General features: G+C 38.6%; 1 protein-coding gene across 8 annotated transcripts in view; it reads left to right on the top strand.

Annotated features, from left to right (window-relative positions):
* The first annotated feature begins 5,325 nt into the window (after positions 1-5,325).
* The window catches only part of LOC105228262 (A disintegrin and metalloproteinase with thrombospondin motifs 7), a 16,516-nt gene continuing 12,657 nt past the window's right edge, over positions 5,326-9,184 (top strand). For 5 of the 8 annotated variants that reach the window (XM_019991005.3, XM_049461107.1, XM_049461112.1 and 2 more), the window contains exon 1: positions 5,326-5,698. The gene's annotated coding sequence lies outside the window, so the exon portion shown is untranslated. The remainder of the gene's footprint in view (positions 5,699-9,184) is intronic. The other 3 variants (XM_019991006.3, XM_049461108.1, XM_049461109.1) reach the window with 2 other exon arrangements.

The raw sequence follows: 9,184 nt of genomic DNA, 5'->3' as shown, positions 1-9,184 counted from the left end.
CTGTCAAAAAGCACGTTTGAAATCGACAAAGAGGTAGTGCGTGATTCTCTTTCACGAGTATTTTTCAAGATTTTGCGCATGGTGAATGGAGCACGGTCACTCTTTGATTTTGCAGGCCGAATGTCACATTGATAAGGTCCAATCAGTTTGTTGACGGATGGTTTAATATTTCACTCAATACGCTCGATAGAATCTTATATGTAATTTTGAGAAGGATTATCCCATGGTAGTTGGTGCAGATTGTGGAGTCTCCCTTTTTGTGGATTGAACAGAGCACACTTAAATTCCAATCGTCGGGCATGCTTTCGTCCGACTATGTTCTACAAAGAAACTGATGCATGCTCTTATCAGTTCTTCGCCGCTGTATTTGAATAGTTCAACGGCCCCCGCCGCTTTGTTTCTCTTCAGGCGGGTAATTGCTATTCAAATTTCTTCATGGTCGGGTAATGGAATGTCGGTTTCATCGTCATTTATTGAGGAATCGGGTTCACCATCTCCTGATACTATGCTTTCACTACCGTTTATCAGGCGGGAGAAGTTTTCCATCAATAATTTTAGTATGCAGAGCATCAGTCACTAGATTATACTCCGGTCTTACAACCATCTGTTAGCCGCCGCATCTTTTCGTAGAATTTTCGACCATTACCCCTGTTGGCCAGCTTGTCAAGCTCTTCATACTCACGTATTTCGTCTCTCTATTTTTTTGTACGCAAGAGCCTCTAGCTTCCTTTTTCAACTCTCGGTATCTATTCCATCCCACACTCGTTGTAGTCGATTACGAGTTAGGCAGTCTGTTTTCTCAGTTGTACGTAAGGATCTTGAAATGCGGTCCCACAGTTCCATTATATCGAATTGCTGATGAGTGCTCTCAGAGAGCTGGAGTGCAAGTCGAGCAGAATCTCGGATCTCTTGATCTTGTTGGTAGCTTTCCGATCCGGACACAGCTAGATAGTTTGATGAATTTTCCAAGCTGGAATCTAGTACTTCAAATAACCATATTTTGAGCCCGGCGAAATCGATCAGCCCCAAGTCGTTTGGGGATTTTCATCATGGGGGTTGAATTTACCGACCGTTGTGCCAAAATTACCTTGTTTGTCCACCCTGGCGTTAAAGTCGTCAAGCACTATTTTCACATTTTATTCACGCCGTCCTTTGCTTCCTTCTTCACCGAGGTGAATGCCAGGACTTAGTCTCCTCCTACCACAAACCCTTTATCGGATGACAATCAGAGACTTTACTTGCGTGAACTTCTACACATAACTCAATCCCCCGCCGAGGTTAGATAGTCCTATAGTTGGGATAGTCGTTTGCTCTTCTCCAGATAGTCGACCACCTATCAAGCTGAGTCAGTGAATTCATGTTTCGTCGATGGTGCCGTTCATCAAAAGCAGGTTTGAGATCCCATTGAATCTTGTGAAATCTCGTTTTTATATATTATTGGACCCACTTTCCATATTATCCACTTTTTTATTATTCCAATTTGTTCCAATATTATTAAAATATTTAAAACAAGTAAAGAAGAATAAGATCAAAATTTATTAATATATTTGTAGGAGTGCTGACATTTATCGCTGGATGTGTTACTACTTATATCCGTTATGCTATTTGTGGACAGTCATTCAAGGTTAGAGCAGGGCACGCACAGAGAAAGTGGAAAAAGGTTACCTCAAGCCCTTCTAGCTTGCGGCTGCGGCAAATTGTGTTATAGGTTCTCTAAAAGACCAGTACCGCGTTATAGTAACCCTAAGTCTGAAAATACTATTCCTGGACCTATGTAATAAATTCTTAATTTTAGTCTTATCGTACTTGGGGCATATCTGTTTTGTTATCTTGAAATTGGTTATTGATTTCCATCTGATCTGAGTTATTTGTTTAAGGGGTTATACCAGTGTGACGCATGAGAAATTAGGTGACTTTAAAGTGAGTATAAAGCTCTCTATTGTTTGTCCCCAGCAGGCAACGAATTCATCTGAAGAAGCTCCTAGTAGCGAACTTGTCTACTTTTTCGTTGCCAGAAATGCGCTTATGACTGGAAACCCAAATTATGGGCAAGTAGAGTTGAACTGTCAGTAAGCTTAAAACCATTCTGTAATTGCGGCGGCAATGCTGCCTATCCATGTTGCCTCCTGCAGTTCTTCAGTAGAACATCACACGCCTTCTCTACACCTAAGGAATTAAGCAAGGATATTTCGTATTATGTCATTCTATAGTAAAACATTATGGTGATTATACCTTACTGCACCACTAATAGGATGAATAAAATTAAATAAATTGATTTTAATAATCAAATCTAATCTATTTTAGATGTTAATATGATACCGATTCTTCGTTAAAATTGAATTGATTTTCAATATTTTTAATAGAAAATATTTCCAACGACTGAAAATATTTCCCGGCTTTAATATTTGACGATTGAGAGAGTAAAAAATATACGATTTTGGCCGAATATTGGCAATCTGTACTTGATTATTATGTTATTTACTAATGGGACGGAGCATAATGCTTTGTCGTGAAATATTTTTTAAGAATTCACAAAGTCTGCGTCAATGGATATACTTAAACTAGTAAACTTTGTAAATAGCTTCCAAATACTTTAAAAGTGTCAATATTATTCAATTTGGGAAGCTGAGGCATTCAAGGCAGATAATTTAATTACAAACGACTAAACTTAGCGATTATAAAAATTCACCAACAATAATTCTGACAAAATACATGTCGCTTATAAATATCTAGGTGGGGTTTTTTCTTTTCTTGGCTGTATTAATTATTGTGGTTTGCTGCCAAATAAAGCTATTTCACCGGAAACTAGCAGTCATGGCAGATCGATACAGGGCGATGTATGAATTCCCTTTGTTAGCAGCTTTTTATAACCACAGTCATAAACCGTTGTGTAAAAAAAAAACGCTTTAAAGAAATATGAAGTCATGATTCCACTTTCAATCACTTGTGGTTTTGGCTTATGTGGTTCGATCTTCGCAACACGTTTAGTTTAATTTAACGCATTTAATTATTTGAGGTACAGTGAATCAATGTGCATTGGAAAATATACATATGTACAGTGAAAATTCTCATAACCGGACACCCACGGTTGCAGTGTTTTTGTCCACATATGGGAGAGTGGTAAAAACGTGTGCTTAAAATTTTGGGTCCGAAGCTGCAACTCTGATCTATATTTCAACTGATCTAATAACTGCGAGTCAATACCAGCCAGCAGTAAATAAATGACAATTATATTATTTATATTTAAATTTCTTGGACCACCGAGAGACAGACGACCTCAGCGCGAGTCAATTTTGCGTATTGTTCTTAAAAATCTGCAAAACGTCACAAATTAATAAGAATTAAAAACAAGAAAAAACGTTAACTTCGGTTGCACCGAAGCTAAATACCCTTCACAGGTGCATTTCTGTTAGTAACTATGTGTTCAGTTTGGAAGCTATATGCTATAGTAATCCGTTCTGAACAATTTTTTTCGACATTATATTTTTGGCTTAGAAAATAATCTCTATCAAACTTCGTGAATATATGTTGTCAAATGTGAAAGTTTTCCATACAAGCATTTGATTCCGATCGTTCAGTTTGTATGGCAGCTATATGTTATAGTGGTCCGATATCGGCCATTCCGACAAATGCGCAGCTTCTTGAAGAGAAAACGATATCTTAAAAACTGAGGGACTAGTTCGTATATATACAGACAGACGGACATGGCTAAATCGACTCAGCTCGACATACTGATCATTTATATATATACTTTATAGGGTCTCCGACGCTTCCTTCTGGGTACAAACTTCGTGACAAACTTAATATACCCTGTTCAGGGTATAAAAATGGAAACTACAGTTTGTACTTAATTTTCTTTCCACATTTTATGAACTCTTGTCCATTTATCAGAGATAATTGAACGAAATATTAGTAAAATAGTGTCCTTGTCCGATTTTGGAGCATCCGGTTATAGCAATTGGTTTTGTATGAAAATATTGATGAAAACGTAGTGTTTATGAAATTTGTCTGGTGTTTGCAGGAGCTGTCAGGTTATCAGGACAGTCCGTATTGGCGAATTTCACTGTATATATTGGGTAGTTTTTATATTTATAAATATATACAACTTTGGTCGATCATTTTTTGCCGTTTTACCCTTAGAGACATTATTTCATCAGAATAGGAAGCGAGCGTACCATTGTGGTGCTACACCAACTGATACAGCATCGTCTCCGTAAACTTCACAAATTTAGTTGGTGGCTTGCGAGCATTCTTTCCTTTTTTATACAAAAATTTCAAAATATAGCGATTTCTTCATTATTTTTACTCATTTTTGAACAGCTGTAACATTTTTCAACTTCCCCGAATTAATTTTTTTTGTTAAATGAAGTTCTCACCTTTCCAATACTATATGGTATGGCACAATGTAATTGGTGGCACCGAAGATATACGACTCCAACGTCGTCTATTAATAAAATACGAAAAGACTTTTTTGACTACCCAATATATTATGTAAATATATGTATATACATATATTAAGTAAAATGAAATATGTTTTAAACACATCCGTGAATCCTGAATTAAGTTCGATGTATGTAGGATCAGGATTTTGAGACGAGTCGAACTCGAATTTCTGTCAGTCCGTCCGCAAGAGCAAAATCGAACCAGTGACAACACCGAAAAATGTTGTTACATATGTATAAAGCTATAATTTGTAACAACTAAGCCACAAATTAAGCTAGAATAGTGAAATTTTATATAGAGGATGATAGTAGGGATAGTCATCCGCGGTTTTAAATATTTTTGGAAAGTGACCGTAGCTGTTTAATAAATTTAAGTGAACATCCCATTTCCTAACCATATTGTGGTTTACCGATGAAAATAAATTATATCTATTAGTCTACTTCAGTTATATCCGAATTTACGACCCCCCTATAAGAATTAAAGCCATGTTTTGATGGGAATAATAAACATGTATGTTTGCATTGTAGGTACGAGTATAGTGTTGAATGTGTGGAAGTATTTATAAAATATATTCAATATTGTTTATTCATACATACTATATACAAGTAAGCACATTTGTAAAGGTTGGCCAGCGTCGGAGGCGCCATGAACACTTGTACATATATGTATTACTTGCGCTCTTTGGAACACTGTGGATAAAATAGTAAAGAAACCGGCAAATTGTATTTACTCGATTGTTGGGAGCGGAACCCGATCGTACGCTCTGACTCGATCGCTTGTTCTCCCCTTTGTATGCGTCTTGATGTTTGTTTTGAGTAACCATACATACATACGTACATAACTTTTTGAACGCTTTAAATTAGGCACTTCTGCCTACTTTAACTCAGTACGATATTGGATCCCGATGGAAATTATCGAGTTTGGACGCACGCGTTGTCGCGACGATATTAATGGGAGTGACAGTGACAGTGACAGTGACCGTCGATTGTTAAAGCAATACAGAAGTCAATCATAAATTACAAACTTTACACCAAATTATTTATTTTTCCTATCATATGTGCATTAAATCGAAACTGAAATTTCCTGAGGCAATGTTAAATGTAAACTATTCCGGGAAGTAGAAGGCAAGAGCGTTGCTAGCGAAAATCCAAAATGAATCAGTATAAACGCGTCATTTAAAAAATGTTGAGAAAGCCAACTACATAAATACATATGTATATGAACACATTTTATATATTATTAAGTATGTGTGCATGTAAGTATGCATGTGCGTACGAATACTTTCTGAACGTATTTTTTGTGTCAGTGTATGACTGGGGTCAATCCCTTCTAATTAAATAATACTATATGTTTACACAAATATTTCTTGGCAAATTACAAATAATCATAATATACATACTATGTATCTACATACATATTAGTATTCACACAAATTCTAGAAAGCAAGAAAAATGAGATGAACCAATTTTCGTAAAAAACTTTTTCCAATTACCCCACATTTAATACAAAAGTGGGACAAGTTACAGGGGTAGAACTACGTCTGAAGGGGTTTTATTAACTTTTCCTTTCACTGAGGAAATGAAAGATATTTTGCATTAGGCCTGTTACACCGAAATTTGTTTCATTATTAGTGTCACAACTCAAAATAGCACTGCTTGTTAGATAAGTTCAGAAAGGGATAGCTGTGATATGAAGAATACTCGGAAAATGAAGATGATTTCTACTTCGACATGTTTTATTTGTCAGAACTCAGTTTCTCAACTACAACTACAGAATGACGAAGCAGAAAACAGTCGAGCTTATGGTATTTATAATGATTTCAGTTCCATAAGTAAATCTTTGCCTGCTTCGTAGTAGTTCTGATTTAGAAAATATATGCAAACTTTCATTGCAGGGATATTATAAAGGTAAATTCGCCAGTTGATTGTAAGAGAAAGAGCATATACACAGACAAATTAGTAGTAAGATTAAATCAATTTGTACTGGTGCATTTCCACATGGGTATGTCTGAAACGAACAGACGCATACGGTCGGTCCATATTGCTACATTACTATAGCACATTTTGTGTGCTTCATTCACAAAATCTATTGAGCGTATGAATGAACATATCAGTATAATAGTATTTACTTATACAAATACATATGTATGTACGTATGTAGATAGTATGCACAATAGCTGCCTGAAGAATAACGAAAACGTAACGAAAGAGTGAATAAAAATTAAAAAGTTGTTTTTCGTCCGCAGTTAAACAATAATGTGTGGCATTACCTGCGTTCACACATATGTACGTACACATGTATATAAACAATGATATGAGTAGCAAGGTAGGTAGGAGTGCAGCCCTATCGGGCTCAATTAGCATTTGATGTGCCATTTTGATACACTATTCGTAGAACCTCCTGTATCTGCTATTATGTTTCATCTTCTCTCTAAAACTATTTTGAGGATTCGATGAAACTACGTACATATGTCTGATATGCTTTTAGTGGAAATCCATTCAAGGTTTGGTGCTTTATGGATTCCAAGTGTTTTGTGTCGGATCTTTGCTAGAGCTGGACATTCGCGGAGAAAGTGGAAGATTGTTTCCTTGTTCCCTGCTACTCTGCAGCCTCGGCAGTTGGAGCTTGTCTTTTATTGAGCTTAGTGCTCTTTTGCAGTTGTGAAATATGACGGAATTTGTCATGCGTGTAGAGGCGAGAAGAAGAGAGAAGGCCAGGAGCGCCGCCTGCCTATCCGTAAATATAGTTGCTTTATGTACATATATTCCCGTGGTTTTCTAATAGAACTTCACAGCCTTTTTCTATGCCTGGTAATTCTGCTTGGAGACCCCACAATCTGCGCTAACTACCGCGGGATAAGCCTCCTCAACATCGCGTACAAGGTTCTATCGAGCGTATTGTGTGAAAGATTAAAGCCCACCGTCAACAAACTGATTGGACTTTATCAGTGTGGCTTTAGACCTGGAAAATCAACAACCGACCAGATATTCGCCATGCGCCAAATTTTGGGGAAGACCCGTGAAAGGAGAATGGACACGCACCACCTATTCGTCGATTTCAAAGCTGCTTTCGACAGCACGAAAAGGAGCTGACTCTATGTCGCGATGTCTGAATTTGGTATCCCCGCAAAACTAATACGGCTGTGTAAACTGACGTTGAGCAGTACCAAAAGCTCCGTCAGGATCGGGAAGGACCTCTCCGAGCCGTTCGATACCAAACGAGGTTTCAGACAAGGCGACTCCCTATCGTGCGACTTCTTCAATCTGCTGCTAGAGAAAATTATTCGAGCCGCAGAACTTAATCGAGCAGGTACAATCTTTTATAAGAGTGTACAGCTGCTGGCGTATGCCGATGATATTGATATCATCGGCCTCAACACCCGCGCCGTTAGTTCTGCTCTCTCCAGACTGAACAAGGAAGCAACGCAAATGGGTCTGGCAGTGAACGAGCGCAAGACGAAATATCTCCTGTCATCAAACAAACAGACGTCGCACTCGCGACTTAGCTCTCACGTCACTGTTGACAGTCATAACTTTAAAGTTGTAGATAATTTCGTCTATCTTTGAACCAGCGTAAACACCACCAACAATGTCAGCCTGGAAATCCAACGCAGGATTACTCTTGCCAACAGGTGCTACTTCGGACTGAGTAGGCAATTGAAAAGTAAAGTCCTCTCTCGTCGAACAAAAGCCAAACTTTATAAGTCGCTCATAATTCCCGTCCTGCTATATGGTGCAGAGGCTTGGACGATGACAACAACCGATGAGTCGACGTTACGAGTTTTCGAGAGAAAGGTTCTGCGAAAGATTTATGGTCCTTTGCGCATTGGCCACGGCGAATATCGCATTCGATGGAACGATGAGCTGTACGAGATATACGACGACATTAACATAGTTCAGCGAATTAAAAGACAGCGGCTACGCTGGCTAGGTCATGTTGTACGGATGGATGAAAACACTACAGCTCTGAAAGTATTCGACGCAGTACCCGCCGCGAGAAGCAGAGGAAGAGGGAGACCTCCACTCCGTTGGAACGACCAAGTGGAGAAGGACCTGGCTTCGCTTGGAATATCCGATTGGCGCCACGTAGCGAAGAGAAGAAACGACTGGCGCGCTGTTGTTGACTCAGCTATAATGGCGTAAGCGGTGTCTACGCCAGTAGAGAAGAAGAAGAAGAGTACTTCTGCTTGGAAGATGCTAGCCGAGTTCGGTAGACGTATAGAGAGATATGCCTAGGCCAGCGGAGAATACCCCCGTGCCTACTCCGCAGTCCATTTTGGACCCGTTGGTATAGACTGAGATGGTGTCCTCCTCTCCTATTGAACCTCTTCTCCATTCTCGTATATATGGTATCCTCACCTGGAAATGTTTATTGAAATCCAGCTTTGGGTGAATGTAGTCTGATTTATTAATGGTGAGCTTATTTAGGATTACACTATGTCCGTAGTTCTGCTCATTCCAACCTCCCAATTCTTTTATTCTTATCGCCGCAATAGCTGCTGTTTTGTGAAGAAAAATGTCCATTGGTAGTTGATGCAGGATCACATTGAGCGCATCAGTCGGACATGACCTGATTGCACCAGTAACACCCGCACATACTGCTCTTTGTATTCCATTTAATTTTGTAATGTTGTATTGTTTGTTTAGCGCTGGCCACCATACCAGAGCTCCATATGTAAGTATAGGTCTTATGGCAGCCATGATTATACTTGGTTTCTCTTACAAGTATAGTAGGCCATGCA

The sequence above is a fragment of the Bactrocera dorsalis genome, unplaced genomic scaffold (assembly GCF_023373825.1).
Source record: "Bactrocera dorsalis isolate Fly_Bdor unplaced genomic scaffold, ASM2337382v1 BdCtg007, whole genome shotgun sequence".
Classification (NCBI taxonomy): domain Eukaryota; kingdom Metazoa; phylum Arthropoda; class Insecta; order Diptera; family Tephritidae; genus Bactrocera; species Bactrocera dorsalis.
The sequence above is the reverse complement of the archived record's forward strand: the minus strand, read 5'-3'. Positions and strand labels throughout refer to the sequence as shown.